Below are 26941 nucleotides of genomic sequence, written 5' to 3' on the forward strand. Positions count from 1 at the left end.
TAAGATTTAATGAAAATAATTATCATCAAAAATACATTAACCTCATATATAAATCAGTTCACACAGATGAGTGATGAAATGTCCTTAAAAGTCACACAGTCCCATCCAGTCAACTGTGATACAGATCATGTGATACATATAAGACATGTGATACTGTTTCAGAAAATAATGATTCCCATCATCACATCTAAACTGGTTTCATCTCCCCATCGTGATCTTCTTCTCTCGTGTCTGGAAACAGTTTGTGGCTGATATCCACTGATGTGGTGTAGCTTGTTCTCAGCCAGAGGATCTCTCAGTCCTAAGATCCCAGACCTGGTCAAAATGAAACAAACAATCCAGATGAAGTTGTTTAATGGACAGAGAGCTCAGCTTATGTTCTGTGTGATTTTAGCAGTGTGAGCAACTATGACCCTTGTAGTACTGTACACTTACCATTCTTCAAGCTGTTTTAAGACCTTTTGAGAAGCTTTTTCTCTGAAGAGAATTTAGCACATCCTCTTCTTTCACTCCTTTCAAGAGCATCACTTGGTCAAAACCCCTCATTTGGCTGATGAGATCATCTGTACAAATTAAAATACTGCAATAAAAATTAAAGAATTAAGAAAAAGTTACAGAGGCAAAGGTCTTGCTCATGAGACTTCATTAGCATGTGTAGTTCTCAGAGACTCTAGAATTCATCTATTGTTGCAGTAAATGTGTTTTCTTCCTCTAGAATCTTTCTCCAAAGTTCCTGACTTCTCTCACAAATGTGTTTTAGTCTGTGCAGTGTAAGGCCTGGCTTCAAACCAATCCACTATCTATTCACAATTTATAACATAACATTTAGAAAACAATGAAATAATGTACATTGGTGTTTATATCAACTAAACCAATTTCATGATACTTGTCTACTAATAAAACAGGTGGTGTGTTTTTAAAAACATAATATTAAAAATGTCCAGTCACACTTTGCTAACATGCTGTAATTGTAATAGTATAAAACGAAATCAAGGCTGACATGACCAGTTCTGTGAGAGATCATCATAAAATGTTGTATAACATTGCTTCAACACACACATACCAGAGGACTTCTGTTTGTTTGAGCACAAGATGGCCATCTTCATTCCTCATCCTGAGCAAATCATTTCCTTGGTCTTCCTTCTCTTCTGTGAAACAAGATAATCTCTACTTACTCTGTGTGCAAATAATATTACTCATTAAACATAATTAAGTTAATTTAAAGTAAGATTCAGACCAGAGCATTTGAGGAGTAAATGTTGATTAAAAAAATATTCTAAACAAATGTACCTGAGAAGAGCTGATCATGGCAAGATTCGCTGAGACTCAGTAATAGCTCTTTTAGTTTTTAGGAAGGTTTGTGAGGGTTGGCTCTTGAGTGAGTTGTTGAGCTTGATATTTTAGACCTGAAAAAGAAGAACAGCATTAGGATTATCTGCAAAAAATCCTGTAAGACAGAAAGAAGGAAATATTATTAATTACGTGCAACTTGTACATTACACCTCTGTAAAGATGCTGTATAATTAAAAGTTAAATGCATCCATTATTGAAAGCAAGTAATTAATAGCAAGCTATAGTCATATGAATTCTTTTGATAGTGTCAGATGAGACCGTCCTGGGGCTTGTACAATATCATACAAGTGTTAAACTGGATTATTAAGACTGTGATGTGTTTAGGGATCATTTTTAAGACTTTGACCCTGTCCAGATACCCACACTTGCAGTCTTGGCCACTTGAGAGTGTGTGTACGTGACAGTGTGTGAACGAGACTGTCTTAATAATGCCAAAGCACAGCGTCCTTAACACACACTAAACCTCTCCAATACTGCTCCGGAGCACTATACAAAGCTTAGTGTATCCCATCATGCATCATGTTTTGGAATAAATCGTCAGACTTTTTGCCGAGATCTCACAAGAGGTCATGGGAAGCTGTCCAATGTACAGTAACAGTGAAATATTGATAATTAGTTATTAAAAATCTCTGTAAACACATAAGTGTCCCATAAGGCAGTGGCTCCCAATCCTGGTCCTGGAGAAGCCCAACACTGCACATTTGAGATGTCTCCCTGATCAAACACACCTGATTCAACTCATCAGCTCATCAGTTAAGACTCCAAGGCAGATAAGAGAGACACCAAAACCGTGCAGTGCTGGGGTTCTCCAGGATCAGGATTGGGAAACACAGTCATCAGGTCATGAAAAGTTCGACACACACTTGTGGTTATCATGCTCACTCGAACACTAGGCCAAATACAGGAAAGACTTCAAATAAGTAATCAAGTGGTCAAGTGCAAAGATGGCAAATGTGGGTATTTGGACAGTGCAACAGTTTAAGAAACAACAAATGCTGTACAAATTATAACAGCAGGAATGTTTGATAAAAGAGACAAACTATCACAGACTTACTGCTGCATATATCTGCCTCCGCAGCTTTCTGTCTTCTCCATTTCTGAAGGAATCCCTCTCCAGAAACAACACTGGGCTGACTGCCTTTATGTCTTTTCAGCTAAAAATAAAAATAAAAATAATAAAAAGGGGAGAGTAAATAAAATTGAATTATATACAGAATGTTAATAATGATCTGTGAGCAAAATATTTAGATATAATATATATATATATATATATATATATATTTAGATATTATATATATATATATATATATATATATATATATATATATATATATATATATATATAAACTGATATGAAAGAACTGCAAGATGGAAAAATGCATGTTTTATTATTTATTTTTAATTGCATTTTTTTTTTTTTTTGGATTTACATTAAAAGGTATTAAAAGCATGGTACAGAACATATGATTACTGTGATATCTGTCATATAAAAGCACATAAAAACACTAACATTACAGTGATACAAACATAGCTGGTTTGGTGATTATTGTATTGTTGTATTGATTATTAATATACCATAGTAAAACTACAGTTACAGTTACTAATGTCCTGTTTACTGTGTTTTAACTTCACTTTTCATTTATTACTATTGTAAGTGTCGTGATTACCATGATTTTACTACAAATACAACTTACATCATTGATCCTGAAATTAATAATAATATAAAACGGATCGAAGGTCTATGGCACGTCACGTGACAGATAGAGTTTAATCAGACTAATTAGCAGCTGTGTTCATTTATTTAAACGCAATGAAACTCAAAGACAGCCGCGGATGACCGATATAATACAGCGATTAAACATATGGCACTAATTTGATTAATAAATAAGACAGAATACATTTTATAAAAGGCATTAAAAGAGCGTATATACGACTACTCACCCAAACTGTGGAACTGATAGCAAGTATCGCGATGTGTGCTGAATGAGACTTCTTGAACGTGATTTCATAGCGATAAACATCTCATGTCCTCGTGTCGAATTCTGACGCCAAAAGTTTCCCATTGAAAGCAATGAATGTCGTAGTGCTTCGATATTCGACGCCGAGAGGCACATTTGGCGTCATAAAAGTGACGCTAGGGGCGCTTGACCATGCTTCGGTTTTTGACGCCTTTGGAGTGAGAATGGGTTGGAAGTTTATGTGCATAGGAATTCTAACACATTAAAAACTGTCTCTCTGCATTGCAAAAAGCATTTCTATTCACAAGACAGAGAAATCTTTCATTTTGGAAAGATTTGTATTTAACATTGAATGAAGCAACATTCTCTACTGGAGAGAGATTGTTTTTAGCATATTTGGCTTGTTTCCACTTCATTTCAACAGAAACACTGTTTCAGCATTAGTGATCTCAGAATGCTGTGAACTGACAAACCTGAGCATTGTGGCTCTAACAGAAGTTTATGTGCATAGGAATTCTAACACATTAAAAACTGTCTCTCTGCATTGCAAAAAGCATTTCTATTCACAAGACAGAGACATATTTCATTTTGGCAAGATTTGTATTTAACATTGAATGAAGCAACATTCTCTAACGGAGAGAGATTGTTTTTAGCATATTTGGGCTTGTTTCCACTTCATTTTAACAGAAACACTATTTCAGCATTAGTGATCTCTGAATGCTGTGAACTGACAAACCTGAGCATTGAGGCTCTAACAGAAGTTTATGTGCATAGGAATTCTAACACATTAAAAACTGTCTCTCTGCATTGCAAAAAGCATTTCTATTCACAAGACAGAGACATATTTCATTTTGGCAAGATTTGTATTTAACATTGAATGAAGCAACATTCTCTAATGAAGAGAGATTGTTTTTAGCATATTTGTGCTTGTTTCCACTTCATTTCAACAGAAACACTATTTCAGCATTAGTGATCTCAGAATGCTGTGAACTGACAAACCTGAGCATTGAGGCTCTAACAGAAGTTTATGTGCATAGGAATTCTAACACATTAAAAACTGTCTCTCTGCATTGCAAAAAGCATTTCTATTCACAAGACAGAGACATTTTTCATTTTGGCAAGATTTGTATTTAACATTGAATGAAGCAACATTCTCTAACGAAGATAGATTGTTTTTAGCATATTTGGGCTTGTTCCCACTTCATTTCAACAGAAACACTGTTTCAGCATTAGTGATCTCAGAATGCTGTGAACTGACAAACCTGAGCATTGAGGCTCTAACAGAAGTTTATGTGCATAGGAATTCTAACACATTAAAAACTGTCTCTCTGCATTGCAAAAAGCATTTCTATTCACAAGACAGAGGCAACTTTCATTTTGTCAAGATTTGTATTTAACATTGAATGAAGCAACATTCTCTACTGGAGACAGATTGTTTTTAGCATATTTGGGCTTGTTTCCACTTCATTTCAACAGAAACACTGTTCTAGCATTAGTGATCTCAGAATGCTTTGAACTGACAAACCTGAGCATTGAGGCTCTAACAGAAGTTTATATGCATAGGAATTCTAACACATTAAAAACTGTCTCTCTGCATTGCAAAAAGCATTTCTATTCACAAGACAGAGACATATTTCATTTTGGCAAGATTTGTATTTAACATTGAATGAAGCAACATTCTCTAATGAAGAGAGATTGTTTTTAGCATATTTGGGCTTGTTTCCACTTCATTTTAACAGAAACACTGTTTCAGCATTAGTGATCTCAGAATGCTGTGAACTGACAAACCTGAGCATTGAGGCTCTAACAGAAGTTTATGTGCATAGGAATTCTAACACATTAAAAACTGTCTCTCTGCATTGCAAAAAGCATTTCTATTCACAAGACAGAGAAATCTTTCATTTTGGCAAGATTTGTATTTAACATTGAATGAAGCAACATTCTCTACTGGAGAGAGATTGTTTTTAGCATATTTGGCTTGTTTCCACTTCATTTCAACAGAAACACTGTTTCAGCATTAGTGATCTCAGAATGCTGTGAACTGACAAACCTGAGCATTGAGGCTCTAACAGAAGTTTATGTGCATGGGAATTCTAACACATTAAAAACTGTCTCTCTGCATTGCAAAAAGCATTTCTATTCACAAGACAGAGACATATTTCATTTTGGCTAGATTTGTATTTAACATTGAATGAAGCAACATTCTCTAACGGAGAGAGATTGTTTTTAGCATATTTGGGCTTGTTACAACTTCATTTCAGCAGAAACACTGTTTCAGCATTAGTGATCTCAGAATGCTGTGAACTGACAAACCTGAGCATTGAGGCTCTAACAGAAGTTTATGTGCATAGGAATTCTAACACATTAAAAACTGTCTGTTTGCATTGCAAAAAGCATTTCTATTCACAAGACAGAGACATTTTTCATTTTGGCAAGATTTGTATTTAACATTGAATGAAGCACCATTTTCTAACGGAGAGAGATTGTTTTTAGCATATTTGGGCTTGTTTCCACTTCATTTTAACAGAAACACTATTTCAGCATTAGTGATCTCTGAATGCTGTGAACTGACAAACCTGAGCATTGTGGCTCTAACAGAAGTTTATGTGCATAGGAATTCTAACACATTAAAAACTGTCTGTTTGCATTGCAAAAAGCATTTCTATTCACAAGACAGAGACATTTTTCATTTTGGCAAGATTTGTATTTAACATTGAATGAAGCACCATTTTCTAACGGAGAGAGATTGTTTTTAGCATATTTGGGCTTGTTTCCACTTCATTTCATCAGAAACACTGTTTCAGCATTAGTGATCTCAGAATGCTCTGAACTGACAAACCTGAGCATTGAGGCTCTAACAGAAGTTTATGTGCATAGGAATTCTAGCACATTAAAAACTGTCTCTCTGCATTGCAAAAAGCATTTCTATTCACAAGACAGAGACATATTTCATTTTGGCAAGATTTGTATTTAACATTGAATGAAGCAACATTCTCTAATGAAGAGAGATTGTTTTTAGCATATTTGGGCTTGATTCCACTTCATTTTAACAGAAACACTGTTTCAGCATTAGTGATCTCAGAATGCTGTGAACTGACAAACCTGAGCATTGTGGCTCTAACAGAAGTTTATGTGCATAGGAATTCTAACACATTAAAAACTGTCTCTCTGCATTGCAAAAAGCATTTCTATTCACAAGACAGAGACATCTTTCATTTTGGCAAGATTTGTATTTAACATTGAATGAAGCAACATTCTCTACTGGAGAGAGATTGTTTTTAGCATATTTGACTTGTTTCCACTTCATTTCAACAGAAACACTGTTTCAGCATTAGTGATCTCAGAATGCTGTGAACTGACAAACCTGAGCATTGAGGCTCTAACAGAAGTTTATGTGCATAGGAATTCTAACACATTAAAAACTGTCTGTTTGCATTGCAAAAAGCATTTCTATTCACAAGACAGAGACATTTTTCATTTTGGCAAGATTTGTATTTAACATTGAATGAAGCACCATTCTCTAACGAAGAGAGATTGTTTTTAGCATATTTGGGCTTGTTTCCACTTCATTTTAATAAAAACACTATTTCAGCATTAGTGATCTCAGAATGCTGTGAACTGACAAACCTGAGCATTGAGGCTCTAACAGAAGTTTATGTGCATAGGAATTCTAACACATTAAAAACTGTCTGTTTGCATTGCAAAAAGCATTTCTATTCACAAGACAGAGACATCTTTCATTTTGGCAAGATTTGTATTTAACATTGAATCAAGCAACATTCTCTAACGAAGAGAGATTGTTTTTAGCATATTTGGGCTTGTTTCCACTTCATTGTAACAGAAACACTATTTCAGCATTAGTGATCTCAGAATGCTGTGAACTGACAAACCTGAGCATTGAGGCTCTAACAGAAGTTTATGTGCATAGGAATTCTAACACATTAAAAACTGTCTATCTGCATTGCAAAAAGCATTTCTATTCACAAGACAGAGACATATTTCATTTTGGCAAGATTTGTATTTAACATTGAATGAAGCAACATTCTCTACTGGAGAGAGATTGTTTTTAGCATATTTGGCTTGTTTCCACTTCATTTCACCAGAAACACTGTTTCAGCATTAGTGATCTCAGAATGCTGTGAACTGACAAACCTGAGCATTGAGGCTCTAACAGAAGTTTATGTGCATAGGAATTCTAACACATTAAAAACTGTCTCTTTGCATTGCAAAAAGCATTTCTATTCACAAGACAGAGACATATTTCATTTTGGCAAGATTTGTATTTAACATTGAATGAAGCAACATTCTCTAATGAAGAGAGATTGTTTTTAGCATATTTGACTTGTTTCCACTTCATTTCAACAGAAACACTGTTTCAGCATTAGTGATCTCAGAATGCTTTGAACTGACAAACCTGAGCATTGAGGCTCTAACAGAAGTTTATGTGCATAGGAATTCTAACACATTAAAAACTGTCTATCTGCATTGCAAAAAGCATTTCTATTCACAAGACAGAGAAATCTTTCATTTTGGCAAGATTTGTATTTAACATTGAATGAAGCAACATTCTCTACTGGAGAGAGATTGTTTTTAGCATATTTGGCTTGTTTCCACTTCATTTCAACAGAAACACTGTTTCAGCATTAGTGATCTCAGAATGCTGTGAACTGACAAACCTGAGCATTGTGGCTCTAACAGAAGTTTATGTGCATAGGAATTCTAACACATTAAAAACTGTCTCTCTGCATTGCAAAAAGCATTTCTATTCACAAGACAGAGACATATTTCATTTTGGCAAGATTTGTATTTAACATTGAATGAAGCAACATTCTCTAATGAAGAGAGATTGTTTTTAGCATATTTGGGCTTGTTACAACTTCATTTCAGCAGAAACACTGTTTCAGCATTAGTGATCTCAGAATGCTGTGAACTGACAAACCTGAGCATTGAGGCTCTAACAGAAGTTTATGTGCATAGGAATTCTAACACATTAAAAACTGTCTGTTTGCATTGCAAAAAGCATTTCTATTCACAAGACAGAGACATTTTTCATTTTGGCAAGATTTGTATTTAACATTGAATGAAGCACCATTTTCTAACGGAGAGAGATTGTTTTTAGCATATTTGGGCTTGTTTCCACTTCATTTTAACAGAAACACTATTTCAGCATTAGTGATCTCTGAATGCTGTGAACTGACAAACCTGAGCATTGTGGCTCTAACAGAAGTTTATGTGCATAGGAATTCTAACACATTAAAAACTGTCTATCTGCATTGCAAAAAGCATTTCTATTCACAAGACAGAGACATATTTCATTTTGGCAAGATTTGTATTTAACATTGAATGAAGCAACATTCTCTAACGGAGAGAGATTGTTTTTAGCATATTTGGGCTTGTTACAACTTCATTTCAGCAGAAACACTGTTTCAGCATTAGTGATCTCAGAATGCTGTGAACTGACAAACCTGAGCATTGAGGCTCTAACAGAAGTTTATGTGCATAGGAATTCTAACACATTAAAAACTGTCTGTTTGCATTGCAAAAAGCATTTCTATTCACAAGACAGAGGCAACTTTCATTTTGTCAAGATTTGTATTTAACATTGAATGAAGCACCATTCTCTAACGAAGAGAGATTGTTTTTAGCATATTTGGGCTTGTTTCCACTTCATTTTAATAAAAACACTATTTCAGCATTAGTGATCTCAGAATGCTGTGAACTGACAAACCTGAGCATTGAGGCTCTAACAGAAGTTTATGTGCATAGGAATTCTAACACATTAAAAACTGTCTGTTTGCATTGCAAAAAGCATTTCTATTCACAAGACAGAGACATCTTTCATTTTGGCAAGATTTGTATTTAACATTGAATCAAGCAACATTCTCTAACGAAGAGAGATTGTTTTTAGCATATTTGGGCTTGTTTCCACTTCATTGTAACAGAAACACTATTTCAGCATTAGTGATCTCAGAATGCTGTGAACTGACAAACCTGAGCATTGAGGCTCTAACAGAAGTTTATGTGCATAGGAATTCTAACACATTAAAAACTGTCTATCTGCATTGCAAAAAGCATTTCTATTCACAAGACAGAGACATATTTCATTTTGGCAAGATTTGTATTTAACATTGAATGAAGCAACATTCTCTACTGGAGAGAGATTGTTTTTAGCATATTTGGCTTGTTTCCACTTCATTTCACCAGAAACACTGTTTCAGCATTAGTGATCTCAGAATGCTGTGAACTGACAAACCTGAGCATTGAGGCTCTAACAGAAGTTTATGTGCATAGGAATTCTAACACATTAAAAACTGTCTGTTTGCATTGCAAAAAGCATTTCTATTCACAAGACAGAGACATTTTTCATTTTGGCAAGATTTGTATTTAACATTGAATGAAGCACCATTTTCTAACGGAGAGAGATTGTTTTTAGCATATTTGGGCTTGTTTCCACTTCATTTTAACAGAAACACTATTTCAGCATTAGTGATCTCTGAATGCTGTGAACTGACAAACCTGAGCATTGAGGCTCTAACAGAAGTTTATGTGCATAGGAATTCTAACACATTAAAAACTGTCTGTTTGCATTGCAAAAAGCATTTCTATTCACAAGACAGAGACATATTTCATTTTGGCAAGATTTGTATTTAACATTGAATGAAGCAACATTCTCTAACGGAGAGAGATTGTTTTTAGCATATTTGGGCTTGTTACAACTTCATTTCAGCAGAAACACTGTTTCAGCATTAGTGATCTCAGAATGCTGTGAACTGACAAACCTGAGCATTGAGGCTCTAACAGAAGTTTATGTGCATAGGAATTCTAACACATTAAAAACTGTCTGTTTGCATTGCAAAAAGCATTTCTATTCACAAGACAGAGACATTTTTCATTTTGGCAAGATTTGTATTTAACATTGAATGAAGCACCATTTTCTAACGGAGAGAGATTGTTTTTAGCATATTTGTGCTTGTTTCCACTTCATTTCAACAGAAACACTATTTCAGCATTAGTGATCTCAGAATGCTGTGAACTGACAAACCTGAGCATTGAGGCTCTAACAGAAGTTTATGTGCATAGGAATTCTAACACATTAAAAACTGTCTATCTGCATTGCAAAAAGCATTTCTATTCACAAGACAGAGACATATTTCATTTTGGCAAGATTTGTATTTAACATTGAATGAAGCAACATTCTCTAATGAAGAGAGATTGTTTTTAGCATATTTGTGCTTGTTTCCACTTCATTTCAACAGAAACACTATTTCAGCATTAGTGATCTCAGAATGCTGTGAACTGACAAACCTGAGCATTGAGGCTCTAACAGAAGTTTATGTGCATAGGAATTCTAACACATTAAAAACTGTCTCTCTGCATTGCAAAAACCATTTCTATTCACAAGACAGAGACATTTTTCATTTTGGCAAGATTTGTATTTAACATTGAATGAAGCAACATTCTCTAACGAAGATAGATTGTTTTTAGCATATTTGGGCTTGTTCCCACTTCATTTCAACAGAAACACTGTTTCAGCATTAGTGATCTCAGAATGCTGTGAACTGACGAACCTGAGCATTGAGGCTCTAACAGAAGTTTATGTGCATAGGAATTCTAACACATTAAAAACTGTCTCTCTGCATTGCAAAAAGCATTTCTATTCACAAGACAGAGGCAACTTTCATTTTGTCAAGATTTGTATTTAACATTGAATGAAGCAACATTCTCTACTGGAGACAGATTGTTTTTAGCATATTTGGGCTTGTTTCCACTTCATTTCAACAGAAACACTGTTTCAGCATTAGTGATCTCAGAATGCTTTGAACTGACAAACCTGAGCATTGAGGCTCTAACAGAAGTTTATATGCATAGGCATTCTAACACATTAAAAACTGTCTCTCTGCATTGCAAAAAGCATTTCTATTCACAAGACAGAGACATATTTCATTTTGGCAAGATTTGTATTTAACATTGAATGAAGCAACATTCTCTAATGAAGAGAGATTGTTTTTAGCATATTTGGGCTTGTTTCCACTTCATTTTAACAGAAACACTGTTTCAGCATTAGTGATCTCAGAATGCTGTGAACTGACAAACCTGAGCATTGAGGCTCTAACAGAAGTTTATGTGCATAGGAATTCTAACACATTAAAAACTGTCTCTCTGCATTGCAAAAAGCATTTCTATTCACAAGACAGAGAAATCTTTCATTTTGGCAAGATTTGTATTTAACATTGAATGAAGCAACATTCTCTACTGGAGAGAGATTGTTTTTAGCATATTTGGCTTGTTTCCACTTCATTTCAACAGAAACACTGTTTCAGCATTAGTGATCTCAGAATGCTGTGAACTGACAAACCTGAGCATTGAGGCTCTAACAGAAGTTTATGTGCATAGGAATTCTAACACATTAAAAACTGTCTCTCTGCATTGCAAAAAGCATTTCTATTCACAAGACAGAGACATATTTCATTTTGGCTAGATTTGTATTTAACATTGAATGAAGCAACATTCTCTAACGGAGAGAGATTGTTTTTAGCATATTTGGGCTTGTTACAACTTCATTTCAGCAGAAACACTGTTTCAGCATTAGTGATCTCAGAATGCTGTGAACTGACAAACCTGAGCATTGAGGCTCTAACAGAAGTTTATGTGCATAGGAATTCTAACACATTAAAAACTGTCTGTTTGCATTGCAAAAAGCATTTCTATTCACAAGACAGAGACATTTTTCATTTTGGCAAGATTTGTATTTAACATTGAATGAAGCACCATTTTCTAACGGAGAGAGATTGTTTTTAGCATATTTGGGCTTGTTTCCACTTCATTTTAACAGAAACACTATTTCAGCATTAGTGATCTCTGAATGCTGTGAACTGACAAACCTGAGCATTGTGGCTCTAACAGAAGTTTATGTGCATAGGAATTCTAACACATTAAAAACTGTCTGTTTGCATTGCAAAAAGCATTTCTATTCACAAGACAGAGACATTTTTCATTTTGGCAAGATTTGTATTTAACATTGAATGAAGCACCATTTTCTAACGGAGAGAGATTGTTTTTAGCATATTTGGGCTTGTTTCCACTTCATTTCATCAGAAACACTGTTTCAGCATTAGTGATCTCAGAATGCTCTGAACTGACAAACCTGAGCATTGAGGCTCTAACAGAAGTTTATGTGCATAGGAATTCAAGCACATTAAAAACTGTCTCTCTGCATTGCAAAAAGCATTTCTATTCACAAGACAGAGACATATTTCATTTTGGCAAGATTTGTATTTAACATTGAATGAAGCAACATTCTCTAATGAAGAGAGATTGTTTTTAGCATATTTGGGCTTGATTCCACTTCATTTTAACAGAAACACTGTTTCAGCATTAGTGATCTCAGAATGCTGTGAACTGACAAACCTGAGCATTGTGGCTCTAACAGAAGTTTATGTGCATAGGAATTCTAACACATTAAAAACTGTCTCTCTGCATTGCAAAAAGCATTTCTATTCACAAGACAGAGACATCTTTCATTTTGGCAAGATTTGTATTTAACATTGAATGAAGCAACATTCTCTAATGAAGAGAGATTGTTTTTAGCATATTTGACTTGTTTCCACTTCATTTCAACAGAAACACTGTTTCAGCATTAGTGATCTCAGAATGCTGTGAACTGACAAACCTGAGCATTGAGGCTCTAACAGAAGTTTATGTGCATAGGAATTCTAACACATTAAAAACTGTCTGTTTGCATTGCAAAAAGCATTTCTATTCACAAGACAGAGACATTTTTCATTTTGGCAAGATTTGTATTTAACATTGAATGAAGCACCATTCTCTAACGAAGAGAGATTGTTTTTAGCATATTTGGGCTTGTTTCCACTTCATTTTAATAAAAACACTATTTCAGCATTAGTGATCTCAGAATGCTGTGAACTGACAAACCTGAGCATTGAGGCTCTAACAGAAGTTTATGTGCATAGGAATTCTAACACATTAAAAACTGTCTGTTTGCATTGCAAAAAGCATTTCTATTCACAAGACAGAGACATCTTTCATTTTGGCAAGATTTGTATTTAACATTGAATCAAGCAACATTCTCTAACGAAGAGAGATTGTTTTTAGCATATTTGGGCTTGTTTCCACTTCATTGTAACAGAAACACTATTTCAGCATTAGTGATCTCAGAATGCTGTGAACTGACAAACCTGAGCATTGAGGCTCTAACAGAAGTTTATGTGCATAGGAATTCTAACACATTAAAAACTGTCTATCTGCATTGCAAAAAGCATTTCTATTCACAAGACAGAGACATATTTCATTTTGGCAAGATTTGTATTTAACATTGAATGAAGCAACATTCTCTACTGGAGAGAGATTGTTTTTAGCATATTTGGCTTGTTTCCACTTCATTTCACCAGAAACACTGTTTCAGCATTAGTGATCTCAGAATGCTGTGAACTGACAAACCTGAGCATTGAGGCTCTAACAGAAGTTTATGTGCATAGGAATTCTAACACATTAAAAACTGTCTGTTTGCATTGCAAAAAGCATTTCTATTCACAAGACAGAGACATTTTTCATTTTGGCAAGATTTGTATTTAACATTGAATGAAGCACCATTTTCTAACGGAGAGAGATTGTTTTTAGCATATTTGGGCTTGTTTCCACTTCATTTTAACAGAAACACTATTTCAGCATTAGTGATCTCTGAATGCTGTGAACTGACAAACCTGAGCATTGTGGCTCTTACAGAAGTTTATGTGCATAGGAATTCTAACACATTAAAATCTGTCTATCTGCATTGCAAAAAGCATTTCTATTCACAAGACAGAGGCAACTTTCATTTTGGCAAGATTTGTATTTAACATTGAATGAAGCAACATTCTCTACTGGAAAGAGATTGTTTTTAGCATATTTGGCTTGTTTCCACTTCATTTTAACAGAAACACTATTTCAGCATTAGTGATCTCAGAATGCTGTGAACTGACAAACCTGAGCATTGAGGCTCTAACAGAAGTTTATGTGCATAGGAATTCTAACACATTAAAAACTGTCTCTCTGCATTGCAAAAAGCATTTCTATTCACAAGACAGAGACATCTTTCATTTTGGCAAGATTTGTATTTAACATTGAATGAAGCAACATTCTCTACTGGAGAGAGATTGTTTTTAGCATATTTGACTTGTTTCCACTTCATTTCAACAGAAACACTGTTTCAGCATTAGTGATCTCAGAATGCTTTGAACTGACAAACCTGAGCATTGAGGCTCTAACAGAAGTTTATGTGCATAGGAATTCTAACACATTAAAAACTGTCTATCTGCATTGCAAAAAGCATTTCTATTCACAAGACAGAGAAATCTTTCATTTTGGCAAGATTTGTATTTAACATTGAATGAAGCAACATTCTCTACTGGAGAGAGATTGTTTTTAGCATATTTGGCTTGTTTCCACTTCATTTCAACAGAAACACTGTTTCAGCATTAGTGATCTCAGAATGCTGTGAACTGACAAACCTGAGCATTGAGGCTCTAACAGAAGTTTATGTGCATAGGAATTCTAACACATTAAAAACTGTCTGTTTGCATTGCAAAAAGCATTTCTATTCACAAGACAGAGACATTTTTCATTTTGGCAAGATTTGTATTTAACATTGAATGAAGCACCATTTTCTAACGGAGAGAGATTGTTTTTAGCATATTTGGGCTTGTTTCCACTTCATTTTAACAGAAACACTATTTCAGCATTAGTGATCTCTGAATGCTGTGAACTGACAAACCTGAGCATTGAGGCTCTAACAGAAGTTTATGTGCATAGGAATTCTAACACATTAAAAACTGTCTGTTTGCATTGCAAAAAGCATTTCTATTCACAAGACAGAGACATATTTCATTTTGGCAAGATTTGTATTTAACATTGAATGAAGCAACATTCTCTAACGGAGAGAGATTGTTTTTAGCATATTTGGGCTTGTTACAACTTCATTTCAGCAGAAACACTGTTTCAGCATTAGTGATCTCAGAATGCTGTGAACTGACAAACCTGAGCATTGAGGCTCTAACAGAAGTTTATGTGCATAGGAATTCTAACACATTAAAAACTGTCTGTTTGCATTGCAAAAAGCATTTCTATTCACAAGACAGAGGCAACTTTCATTTTGTCAAGATTTGTATTTAACATTGAATGAAGCACCATTCTCTAACGAAGAGAGATTGTTTTTAGCATATTTGGGCTTGTTTCCACTTCATTTTAATAAAAACACTATTTCAGCATTAGTGATCTCAGAATGCTGTGAACTGACAAACCTGAGCATTGAGGCTCTAACAGAAGTTTATGTGCATAGGAATTCTAACACATTAAAAACTGTCTGTTTGCATTGCAAAAAGCATTTCTATTCACAAGACAGCGACATCTTTCATTTTGGCAAGATTTGTATTTAACATTGAATCAAGCAACATTCTCTAACGAAGAGAGATTGTTTTTAGCATATTTGGGCTTGTTTCCACTTCATTGTAACAGAAACACTATTTCAGCATTAGTGATCTCAGAATGCTGTGAACTGACAAACCTGAGCATTGAGGCTCTAACAGAAGTTTATGTGCATAGGAATTCTAACACATTAAAAACTGTCTATCTGCATTGCAAAAAGCATTTCTATTCACAAGACAGAGACATATTTCATTTTGGCAAGATTTGTATTTAACATTGAATGAAGCAACATTCTCTACTGGAGAGAGATTGTTTTTAGCATATTTGGCTTGTTTCCACTTCATTTCACCAGAAACACTGTTTCAGCATTAGTGATCTCAGAATGCTGTGAACTGACAAACCTGAGCATTGAGGCTCTAACAGAAGTTTATGTGCATAGGAATTCTAACACATTAAAAACTGTCTGTTTGCATTGCAAAAAGCATTTCTATTCACAAGACAGAGACATTTTTCATTTTGGCAAGATTTGTATTTAACATTGAATGAAGCACCATTTTCTAACGGAGAGAGATTGTTTTTTGCATATTTGGGCTTGTTTCCACTTCATTTTAACAGAAACACTATTTCAGCATTAGTGATCTCTGAATGCTGTGAACTGACAAACCTGAGCATTGTGGCTCTTACAGAAGTTTATGTGCATAGGAATTCTAACACATTAAAATCTGTCTATCTGCATTGCAAAAAGCATTTCTATTCACAAGACAGAGGCAACTTTCATTTTGGCAAGATTTGTATTTAACATTGAATGAAGCAACATTCTCTACTGGAAAGAGATTGTTTTTAGCATATTTGGCTTGTTTCCACTTCATTTTAACAGAAACACTATTTCAGCATTAGTGATCTCAGAATGCTGTGAACTGACAAACCTGAGCATTGAGGCTCTAACAGAAGTTTATGTGCATAGGAATTCTAACACATTAAAAACTGTCTCTCTGCATTGCAAAAAGCATTTCTATTCACAAGACAGAGACATATTTCATTTTGGCAAGATTTGTATTTAACATTGAATGAAGCAACATTCTCTAATGAAGAGAGATTGTTTTTAGCATATTTGTGCTTGTTTCCACTTCATTTCAACAGAAACACTATTTCAGCATTAGTGATCTCAGAATGCTGTGAACTGACAAACCTGAGCATTGAGGCTCTAACAGAAGTTTATGTGCATAGGAATTCTAACACATTAAAAACTGTCTCTCTGCATTGCAAAAAGCATTTCTATTCACAAGACAGAGGCAACTTTCATTTTGTCAAGATTTGTATTTAACATTGAATGAAGCACCATTCTCTAACGAAGAGAGATTGTTTTTAGCATATTTGGGCTTGTTTCCACTTCATTTTAATAAAAACACTATTTCAGCATTAGTGATCTCAGAATGCTGTGAACTGACAAACCTGAGCATTGAGGCTCTAACAGAAGTTTATGTGCATAGGAATTCTAACACATTAAAAACTGTCTGTTTGCATTGCAAAAAGCATTTCTATTCACAAGACAGCGACATCTTTCATTTTGGCAAGATTTGTATTTAACATTGAATCAAGCAACATTCTCTAACGAAGAGAGATTGTTTTTAGCATATTTGGGCTTGTTTCCACTTCATTGTAACAGAAACACTATTTCAGCATTAGTGATCTCAGAATGCTGTGAACTGACAAACCTGAGCATTGAGGCTCTAACAGAAGTTTATGTGCATAGGAATTCTAACACATTAAAAACTGTCTATCTGCATTGCAAAAAGCATTTCTATTCACAAGACAGAGACATATTTCATTTTGGCAAGATTTGTATTTAACATTGAATGAAGCAACATTCTCTACTGGAGAGAGATTGTTTTTAGCATATTTGGCTTGTTTCCACTTCATTTCACCAGAAACACTGTTTCAGCATTAGTGATCTCAGAATGCTGTGAACTGACAAACCTGAGCATTGAGGCTCTAACAGAAGTTTATGTGCATAGGAATTCTAACACATTAAAAACTGTCTGTTTGCATTGCAAAAAGCATTTCTATTCACAAGACAGAGACATTTTTCATTTTGGCAAGATTTGTATTTAACATTGAATGAAGCACCATTTTCTAACGGAGAGAGATTGTTTTTAGCATATTTGGGCTTGTTTCCACTTCATTTTAACAGAAACACTATTTCAGCATTAGTGATCTCTGAATGCTGTGAACTGACAAACCTGAGCATTGTGGCTCTTACAGAAGTTTATGTGCATAGGAATTCTAACACATTAAAATCTGTCTATCTGCATTGCAAAAAGCATTTCTATTCACAAGACAGAGGCAACTTTCATTTTGGCAAGATTTGTATTTAACATTGAATGAAGCAACATTCTCTACTGGAAAGAGATTGTTTTTAGCATATTTGGCTTGTTTCCACTTCATTTTAACAGAAACACTATTTCAGCATTAGTGATCTCAGAATGCTGTGAACTGACAAACCTGAGCATTGAGGCTCTAACAGAAGTTTATGTGCATAGGAATTCTAACACATTAAAAACTGTCTCTCTGCATTGCAAAAAGCATTTCTATTCACAAGACAGAGACATATTTCATTTTGGCAAGATTTGTATTTAACATTGAATGAAGCAACATTCTCTAATGAAGAGAGATTGTTTTTAGCATATTTGTGCTTGTTTCCACTTCATTTCAACAGAAACACTATTTCAGCATTAGTGATCTCAGAATGCTGTGAACTGACAAACCTGAGCATTGAGGCTCTAACAGAAGTTTATGTGCATAGGAATTCTAACACATTAAAAACTGTCTCTCTGCATTGCAAAAAGCATTTCTATTCACAAGACAGAGACATCTTTCATTTTGGCAAGATTTGTATTTAACATTGAATGAAGCACCATTTTCTAACGGAGAGAGATTGTTTTTAGCATATTTGGGCTTGTTTCCACTTCATTTTAACAGAAACACTATTTCAGCATTAGTGATCTCTGAATGCTGTGAACTGACAAACCTGAGCATTGAGGCTCTAACAGAAGTTTATGTGCATAGGAATTCTAACACATTAAAAACTGTCTGTTTGCATTGCAAAAAGCATTTCTATTCACAAGACAGAGACATATTTCATTTTGGCAAGATTTGTATTTAACATTGAATGAAGCAACATTCTCTAATGAAGAGAGATTGTTTTTAGCATATTTGGGCTTGTTTCCACTTCATTTTAACAGAAACACTGTTTCAGCATTAGTGATCTCAGAATGCTGTGAACTGACAAACCTGAGCATTGAGGCTCTAACAGAAGTTTATGTGCATAGGAATTCTAACACATTAAAAACTGTCTCTCTGCATTGCAAAAAGCATTTCTATTCACAAGACAGAGAAATCTTTCATTTTGGCAAGATTTGTATTTAACATTGAATGAAGCAACATTCTCTACTGGAGAGAGATTGTTTTTAGCATATTTGGCTTGTTTCCACTTCATTTCAACAGAAACACTGTTTCAGCATTAGTGATCTCAGAATGCTGTGAACTGACAAACCTGAGCATTGAGGCTCTAACAGAAGTTTATGTGCATAGGAATTCTAACACATTAAAAACTGTCTCTCTGCATTGCAAAAAGCATTTCTATTCACAAGACAGAGACATATTTCATTTTGGCTAGATTTGTATTTAACATTGAATGAAGCAACATTCTCTAACGGAGAGAGATTGTTTTTAGCATATTTGGGCTTGTTACAACTTCATTTCAGCAGAAACACTGTTTCAGCATTAGTGATCTCAGAATGCTGTGAACTGACAAACCTGAGCATTGAGGCTCTAACAGAAGTTTATGTGCATAGGAATTCTAACACATTAAAAACTGTCTGTTTGCATTGCAAAAAGCATTTCTATTCACAAGACAGAGACATTTTTCATTTTGGCAAGATTTGTATTTAACATTGAATGAAGCACCATTTTCTAACGGAGAGAGATTGTTTTTAGCATATTTGGGCTTGTTTCCACTTCATTTTAACAGAAACACTATTTCAGCATTAGTGATCTCTGAATGCTGTGAACTGACAAACCTGAGCATTGTGGCTCTAACAGAAGTTTATGTGCATAGGAATTCTAACACATTAAAATCTGTCTATCTGCATTGCAAAAAGCATTTCTATTCACAAGACAGAGGCAACTTTCATTTTGGCAAGATTTGTATTTAACATTGAATGAAGCAACATTCTCTACTGGAAAGAGATTGTTTTTAGCATATTTGGCTTGTTTCCACTTCATTTTAACAGAAACACTATTTCAGCATTAGTGATCTCAGAATGCTGTGAACTGACAAACCTGAGCATTGAGGCTCTAACAGAAGTTTATGTGCATAGGAATTCTAACACATTAAAAACTGTCTCTCTGCATTGCAAAAAGCATTTCTATTCACAAGACAGAGACATATTTCATTTTGGCAAGATTTGTATTTAACATTGAATGAAGCAACATTCTCTAATGAAGAGAGATTGTTTTTAGCATATTTGTGCTTGTTTCCACTTCATTTCAACAGAAACACTATTTCAGCATTAGTGATCTCAGAATGCTGTGAACTGACAAACCTGAGCATTGAGGCTCTAACAGAAGTTTATGTGCATAGGAATTCTAACACATTAAAAACTGTCTCTCTGCATTGCAAAAAGCATTTCTATTCACAAGACAGAGACATCTTTCATTTTGGCAAGATTTGTATTTAACATTGAATGAAGCAACATTCTCTACTGGAGAGAGATTGTTTTTAGCATATTTGACTTTGTTCCACTTCATTTTAACAGAAACACTGTTTCAGCATTAGTGATCTCAGAATGCTGTGAACTGACAAACATGGGCAATTGAGGCTCTAACAGAAGTTTATGTGCATAGGAATCCTAACACATTAAAAACTGTCTATCTGCATTGCAAAAAGCATTTCTATTCACAAGACAGAGGCAACTTTCATTTTGGCAAGATTTGTATTTAACATTGAATGAAGCAACATTCTCTAACGGAGAGAGATTGTTTTTAGCATATTTGGGCTTGTTTCCACTTCATTTCAACAGAAACACTGTTTCAGCATTAGTGATCTCAGAATGCTGTGAACTGACAAACCTGAGCATTGAGGCTCTAACAGAAGTTTATGTGCATAGGAATTCTAACACATTAAAAACTGTCTCTCTGCATTGCAAAAAGCATTTATATTCACAAGACAGAGGCAACTTTCATTTTGGCAAGATTTGTATTTAACATTGAATGAAGCAACATTCTCTACTGGAAAGAGATTGTTTTAAGCATATTTGGGCTTTTTTCCACTTCATTTTTAACAGAAACACTATTTCAGCATTAGTGATCTCAGAATGCTGTGAACTGACAAACCTGAGCATTGAGGCTCTAACAGAAGTTTATGTGCATAGGAATTCTAACACATTAAAAACTGTCTCTCTGCATTGCAAAAAGCATTTCTATTCACAAGACAGAGAAATCTTTCATTTTGGCAAGATTTGTATTTAACATTGAATGAAGCAACATTCTCTACTGGAGAGAGATTGTTTTTAGCATATTTGGCTTGTTTCCACTTCATTTCAACAGAAACACTGTTTCAGCATTAGTGATCTCAGAATGCTGTGAACTGACAAACCTGAGCATTGTGGCTCTAACAGAAGTTTATGTGCATAGGAATTCTAACACATTAAAAACTGTCTCTCTGCATTGCAAAAAGCATTTCTATTCACAAGACAGAGACATATTTCATTTTGGCAAGATTTGTATTTAACATTGAATGAAGCAACATTCTCTAACGGAGAGAGATTGTTTTTAGCATATTTGGGCTTGTTTCCACTTCATTTTAACAGAAACACTATTTCAGCATTAGTGATCTCTGAATGCTGTGAACTGATAAACCTGAGCATTGAGGCTCTAACAGAAGTTTATGTGCATAGGAATTCTAACACATTAAAAACTGTCTCTCTGCATTGCAAAAAGCATTTCTATTCACAAGACAGAGACATATTTCATTTTGGCAAGATTTGTATTTAACATTGAATGAAGCAACATTCTCTAATGAAGAGAGATTGTTTTTAGCATATTTGTGCTTGTTTCCACTTCATTTCAACAGAAACACTATTTCAGCATTAGTGATCTCAGAATGCTGTGAACTGACAAACCTGAGCATTGAGGCTCTAACAGAAGTTTATGTGCATAGGAATTCTAACACATTAAAAACTGTCTCTCTGCATTGCAAAAAGCATTTCTATTCACAAGACAGAGACATTTTTCATTTTGGCAAGATTTGTATTTAACATTGAATGAAGCAACATTCTCTAACGAAGATAGATTGTTTTTAGCATATTTGGGCTTGTTCCCACTTCATTTCAACAGAAACACTGTTTCAGCATTATTGATCTCAGAATGCTGTGAACTGACAAACCTGAGCATTGAGGCTCTAACAGAAGTTTATGTGCATAGGAATTCTAACACATTAAAAACTGTCTCTCTGCATTGCAAAAAGCATTTCTATTCACAAGACAGAGGCAACTTTCATTTTGTCAAGATTTGTATTTAACATTGAATGAAGCAACATTCTCTACTGGAGACAGATTGTTTTTAGCATATTTGGGCTTGTTTCCACTTCATTTCAACAGAAACACTGTTCTAGCATTAGTGATCTCAGAATGCTTTGAACTGACAAACCTGAGCATTGAGGCTCTAACAGAAGTTTATATGCATAGGAATTCTAACACATTAAAAACTGTCTCTCTGCATTGCAAAAAGCATTTCTATTCACAAGACAGAGACATATTTCATTTTGGCAAGATTTGTATTTAACATTGAATGAAGCAACATTCTCTAATGAAGAGAGATTGTTTTTAGCATATTTGGGCTTGTTTCCACTTCATTTTAACAGAAACACTATTTCAGCATTAGTGATCTCTGAATGCTGTGAACTGACAAACCTGAGCATTGAGGCTCTAACAGAAGTTTATGTGCATAGGAATTCTAACACATTAAAAACTGTCTCTCTGCATTGCAAAAAGCATTTCTATTCACAAGACAGAGAAATCTTTCATTTTGGCAAGATTTGTATTTAACATTGAATGAAGCAACATTCTCTACTGGAGAGAGATTGTTTTTAGCATATTTGGCTTGTTTCCCCTTCATTTCAACAGAAACACTGTTTCAGCATTAGTGATCTCAGAATGCTGTGAACTGACAAACCTGAGCATTGAGGCTCTAACAGAAGTTTATGTGCATAGGAATTCTAACACATTAAAAACTGTCTGTTTGCATTGCAAAAAGCATTTCTATTCACAAGACAGAGACATTTTTCATTTTGGCAAGATTTGTATTTAACATTGAATGAAGCACCATTTTCTAACGGAGAGAGATTGTTTTTAGCATATTTGGGCTTGTTTCCACTTCATTTTAACAGAAACACTATTTCAGCATTAGTGATCTCTGAATGCTGTGAACTGACAAACCTGAGCATTGTGGCTCTAACAGAAGTTTATGTGCATAGGAATTCTAACACATTAAAAACTGTCTCTCTGCATTGCAAAAAGCATTTCTATTCACAAGACAGAGACATTTTTCATTTTGGCAAGATTTGTATTTAACATTGAATGAAGCAACATTCTCTAATGAAGAGAGATTGTTTTTAGCATATTTGGGCTTGATTCCACTTCATTTTAACAGAAACACTGTTTCAGCATTAGTGATCTCAGAATGCTGTGAACTGACAAACCTGAGCATTGTGGCTCTAACAGAAGTTTATGTGCATAGGAATTCTAACACATTAAAATCTGTCTATCTGCATTGCAAAAAGCATTTCTATTCACAAGACAGAGGCAACTTTCATTTTGGCAAGATTTGTATTTAACATTGAATGAAGCAACATTCTCTACTGGAAAGAGATTGTTTTTAGCATATTTGGGCTTGTTTCCACTTCATTTTAACAGAAACACTATTTCAGCATTAGTGATCTCAGAATGCTGTGAACTGACAAACCTGAGCATTGTGGCTCTAACAGAAGTGTATGTGCATAGGAATTCTAACACATTAAAAACTGTCTATCTGCATTGCAAAAAGCATTTCTATTCACAAGACAGAGACATCTTTCATTTTGTCAAGATTTGTATTTAACATTGAATGAAGCAACATTCTCTAACGGAGAGAGATTGTTTTTAGCATATTTGGGCTTGTTTCCACTTCATTTTAACAGAAACACTATTTCAGCATTAGTGATCTCAGAATGCTGTGAACTGACAAACCTGAGCATTGAGGCTCTAACATTAGTTTTTGTGCATATAACTTCTAACACATTAAAAACTGTTTTACAGCATTGCAGAAAACATTTTATTTCATAAGACATAAGCATGTTTCAGTTTGGCAAGATTTGCACTGAATATTGAATGAAACAGCTTTCTCTAATAGAGAGAAAAGCTTTTGAGCAGATTTGGGCTTGATTTCACTTCATTTGAACAGAAGTACTATTTGAACATTACTGGACTCAGAAAGCTGTAAACTGACAATCTTGATCATTGAAGTCCTAACATAAGTTTTTGTGCATATAACTTCTAACACATTAAAAACTGTCTTACAGCATTGCAGAAAACATTGTATTTCATAAGGCATAAACATCTTTCAGTTTGGCAAGATTTGCACTGAATACTGAATGAAACAGCTTTCTCTAATAGAGAGAAAAGCTTTTGAGCAGATTTGGGCTTGATTTCACTTCATTTGAACAGAAGTACTATTTCAACATTACTGGACTCAGAAAGCTGTAAACTGACAATCTTGATCATTGAAGTCCTAACATAAGTTTTTGTGCATATAACTTCTAACACATTAAAAACTGTCTTACAGCATTGCAGAAAACATTGTATTTCATAAGGCATAAACATCTTTCAGTTTGGCAAGATTTGCACTGAATACTGAATGAAACAGCTTTCTCTAATAGAGAGAAAAGCTTTTGAGCAGATTTGGGCTTGATTTCACTTCATTTGAACAGAAGTACTATTTCAACATTACTGGACTCAGAAAGCTGTAAACTGACAATCTTGATCACTGAAGTCCTAACATAAGTTTTTCTGCATATAACTTCTAACACATTAAAAACTGTCTTACAGCATTGCAGAAAACATTTTATTTCATAAGACATAAGCATGTTTCAGTTTGGCAAGATTTGCACTGAATATTGAATGAAACAGCTTTCTCTAATAGAGAGAAAAGCTTTTGAGCAGATTTGGGCTTGATTTCACTTCATTTGAACAGAAGTACTATTTCAACATTACTGGACTCAGAAAGCTGTAAACTGACAATCTTGATCATTGAAGTCCTAACATAAGTTTTTGTGCATATAACTTCTAACACATTAAAAACTGTCTTACAGCATTGCAGAAAACATTGTATTTCATAAGACATAAACATCTTTCAGTTTGGCAAGATTTGCACTGAATACTGAATAAAACAGCTTTCTCTAATAGAGAGAAAAGCTTTTGAGCAGATTTGGGCTTGATTTCACTTCATTTGAACAGAAGTACTATTTCAACATTACTGGACTCAGAAAGCTGTAAACTGACAATCTTGATCATTGAAGTCCTAACATTAGTTTTTCTGCATATAACTTCTAACACATTAAAAACTGTCTTACAGCATTGCAGAAAACATTTTATTTCATAAGACATAAGCATGTTTCAGTTTGGCAAGATTTGCACTGAATATTGAATGAAACAGCTTTCTCTAATAGAGAGACAAGCTTTTGAGCAGATTTGGGCTTGATTTCACTTCATTTGAACAGAAGAATTATTTCAACATTACTGGACTCAGAAAGCTGTAAACTGACAATCTTGATCATTGAAGTCCTAACATTAGTTCTTGTGCATATAACTTCTAACACATTAAAAACTGTCTTACAGCATTGCAGAAAACATTTTATTTCATAAGACATAAGCATGTTTCAGTTTGGCAAGATTTGCACTGAATATTGAATGAAACAGCATTCTCTAATAGAGAGAAATGCTTTTGAGCAGATTTGGGCTTGATTTCACTTTATTTGAACAGAAGTACTATTTCAACATTACTGGACTCAGAAAGCTGTAAACTGACAATCTTGATCATTGAAGTCCTAACATTAGTTTTTGTGTATATACCTTCTAACACATTAAAAACTGTCTTACAGCATTGCAGAAAACATTGTATTTCATAAGGCATAAGCATCTATCAGTTTGGCAAGATTTGCACTGAATACTGAATGAAACAGCTTTCTCTAATAGAGAGAAAAGCTTTTGAGCAGATTTGGGCTTGATTTCACTTCATTTGAACAGAAGCACTATTTCAACATTACTGGACTCAGAAAGCTGTAAACTGACAATCTTGATCATTGAAGTCCTAACATTAGTTTTTGTGCATATAACTTCTAACACATTAAAAACTCTCTTACAGTATTGCAGAAAACATTTTATTTCAAAAGACATAAGCATGTTTCAGTTTGGCAAGATTTGCACTGAATATTGAATGAAACAGCTTTCTCTAATAGAGAGAAAAGCTTTTGAGCAGATTTGGGCTTGATTTCACTTCATTTGAACAGAAGTACTATTTCAACATTACTGGACTCAGAAAGCTGTAAACTGACAATCTTGATCATTGAAGTCCTAACATTAGTTTTTATGCATATAACTTCTAACACATTAAAACTGTCTTACAGCATTGCAGAAAACATTGTATTTCATAAGGCATAAACATCTTTCAGTTTGGCAAGATTTGCACTGAATACTGAATAAAACAGCTTTCTCTAATAGAGAGAAAAGCTTTTGAGCAGATTTGGGCTTGATTTCACTTCATTTGAACAGAAGTACTATTTCAACATTACTGGACTCAGAAAGCTGTAAACTGACAATCTTGATCATTGAAGTCCTAACATTAGTTTTTATGCATATAACTTCTAACACATTAAAAACTGTCTTACAGCATTGCAGAAAACAATGTATTTCAGAAGGCATAAGCATCTATCAGTTTGGCAAGATTTGCACTGAATACTGAATGAAACAGCTTTCTCTAATAGAGAGACAAGCTTTTGAGCAGATTTGGGCTTGATTTCACTTCATTTGAACAGAAGAATTATTTCAACATTACTGGACTCAGAAAGCTGTAAACTGACAATCTTGATCATTGAAGTCCTAACATTAGTTCTTGTG

The 26941-nt window shown here is 34.4% G+C and overlaps 1 long non-coding RNA gene across 1 annotated transcript; it reads right to left on the minus strand.

Annotated features, from left to right (window-relative positions):
* Positions 1-226: 226 nt before the first annotated feature.
* LOC127979244 (uncharacterized) lies at positions 227-2491 on the minus strand. The gene is made up of 5 exons (XR_008158761.1): positions 2408-2491; positions 1291-1406; positions 1064-1148; positions 436-563; positions 227-315 (listed from the first exon to the last, which is right to left on the minus strand). It is a non-coding gene; the product is annotated as an uncharacterized LOC127979244 (long non-coding RNA).
* Between the last annotated feature and the right edge of the window lie 24450 nt (positions 2492-26941).

The sequence above is a fragment of the Carassius gibelio genome, chromosome B19, assembly GCF_023724105.1.
Source record: "Carassius gibelio isolate Cgi1373 ecotype wild population from Czech Republic chromosome B19, carGib1.2-hapl.c, whole genome shotgun sequence".
NCBI lineage: Eukaryota > Metazoa > Chordata > Actinopteri > Cypriniformes > Cyprinidae > Carassius > Carassius gibelio.